This window comes from Bombus terrestris, unplaced genomic scaffold (genome assembly GCF_910591885.1).
Source record: "Bombus terrestris unplaced genomic scaffold, iyBomTerr1.2, whole genome shotgun sequence".
Classification (NCBI taxonomy): Eukaryota; Metazoa; Arthropoda; class Insecta; order Hymenoptera; family Apidae; genus Bombus; species Bombus terrestris.
Window position 1 is genome coordinate 137501 of NW_025963548.1, and position 2500 is coordinate 140000.

The following is a 2500-nucleotide window of genomic DNA, read 5'->3' on the forward strand; positions in this document are numbered from 1 at the left end:
GGTACCGAGTTTGACTATATGTTCAAATCTCGGTATGCCTAAGCCTCCACAGGCTTTTGGAGTGTAAAAGAAGCCTGTGGCAGTGGAAGGCATAAGATGTAAGATGATTTTAACTTCCTGCCTGACCTCGCTGTCTAGTAGTTTGAGGACAGTATCACTCGGCGGACTAACAAGTAGGTGATAAATATAGCGAGGGAAGATATATTTGATTAGCAGTTCCAGCTTCTGGCCTGGCTTGAGGGAGAGTTTCCTCACCCTTTTCACCACGCTCAGAAGTTCTGGAACAATTACACCACAATGGACGCCTTTCCATGGCCCGATTTTGGCGCCCAAATATTTGAAAGCCTCATCGGGATCTACATTGGGTATTGTTTGTTCCCCGATTTTAAGACCTGGCTCTTTAATGAACCAGGTATCTTTTTTAGCCACAACCTCGAAGGTTTGGCATTTTTCGATAGAAAGTTTCATCTGGAGGCTTTCCAGATAACTAGTGAGAATATTAATTTGGTGTTGTGCTTCCCTCGCGTCCGCTCCAAGTAATACAATATCGTCAGCGAAGGCCAGAACTGATACTTGGCGATTTTCAGTAACGTTAATTCCACTGACTTGCTCCTCGATCTCTTCCAGCAGTGGCTCTAAGCATATATTGAAGAGTAAGGGCGATAGGGGGTCGCCTTGCTTAACTCCTCGGCGGATCAGAATCTCGACCCCGCCGTCTTTAGTTTTTATGGTAGTTTTTGTATTCTTATACATCTCGTCGATTAACTCGACTATAGGGTCGGGCACACCCTTTTTTGCCAGACAAGGTTTTAAGGCTGCATGAGGCACTGTGTCAAATGCTTTCGAGATATCCACGATAGTGAATATCCCGCCGCGGTTTCTCTTGCTATGGTTTAGGGCAGAGTTTAATAACTCGATGTTGATTTTACATCCGTTTTCGGATGTAAAGCCCTTCTGTCTCATATTTAACACAACGCCTCTTCTTATCCTCCCGTCGATAATAGAGGAGAAGATTCGGCCTAAAATCGGACTGATTGTAATGGGTCGCCAGTTCTCGACCCGGCTGCTTGGCTTATTTGCTTTAGGAATAAGAGTTGTTCTATTTTCCTTCCATGCGGAAGGAAAATAAGAACAATAGATAAGTATATTATAAATTTTAGCCATTATGATGGGCAGGCCGGGGATGGTTAAGTGATCTCGCTGTAATCCATCCGGTCCTGCAGCAGCTTTCTTTCTTATTCTGCCGATCTTCTCCCCCACATCCTCAGCCGTTATCGGCGGGAAGATCTCGGATAGGGATAGGTTGGGGGCTCTTGTAACTGGAATCGGGACGTATGTGGAACCCACTTGTCCCCACAGCTTTTCGTAGAGCCCCCTCACTTCCTCTGATCCGGGAGGTTGTCTGGCTGGTTCGAGATATGCCTGATCGTTATTGACCACGGCATCAGCCAGTCTCCTTGGGCATTCGTGAAATAACTCCTGGCAACGAGCGTATGAGAATCGCTTCCTGGAGTTTCTATTATTTTTTGGGCTTTTTGTTTTGGCTGCTCTTTTAATTTTTAAATCCGTTAGGTTTTTGTTTATTTTGTTTATAAGCTCGTATAGAGCTGTGCGTATAAAGTGATCGAGACTCTCCGTTAGAGAGTCTCGATCATCTTGGTGCTCTTCCCAGATTAACATCAACCGATTGTAAACCTCCTTTAAAATAGGGGGCACCTCGGTTGGCTTATTTATTTCGTTTTTTAGCGAGAGCTTCCATTCGTGGATGCGCTCTTCATTCTCGTTGCGGCCTACAGGCGATCCAAAACTGGCATTGCCTGAACTAACGAGATCGCACCCTCCCTCTGTTGCCAATGAGATAGCCTCTTGGGGGCTTTCCTCACCAATTAAGTTTAACTTTTTCCTTTGGTACTTGATTTGATCGATAGTTTTCGTGGTGAGGAATTTACTAATTTCTTTGTTGGGGTATTTATGATTTTTAAATATTCCCCATAGCCCCTTCAAGAGTGCTACCTCTTCTACTCTCCATGACTTTGTATTTTCTTCTGGGGGGTCCGCTCCCCTTCTTTTGATATTTCTAACGGCAGGGTGCGCATGCCGTTCGTGGGTGGATAGCCCTCTGCGCGATCCAAAACTCATGGGACAGGCCTCACAATAAAACTGTCCTGTCCTGGCCTGGCTGCTAGCGCCACCACACTTAGGTATGTGACATCTAGCCCCATGAAGCTTCGGGAAGCATTTCGCGCAGTTAATACAAGACCAAAAGATCGGGGCATCCGGGTGGTGTTGTGTTAAATGCCTGTCCAGGTCCGACAGATTTAAAAAGAAAAGGTTAGTTTCCCTTTTCTCGCATTCTGGACAGGTAACCCGATTGCCCACGAGCGGCACAGTAATCAAACTCATAGCCGGGGACGTTGCCTGGTCGTTACCCGTAGTCCCCTCCGAAGCGGATAAATCCGCCACAGCGCCTCCGGGACTGAGAGGCGCTGCGTCCGAGGCA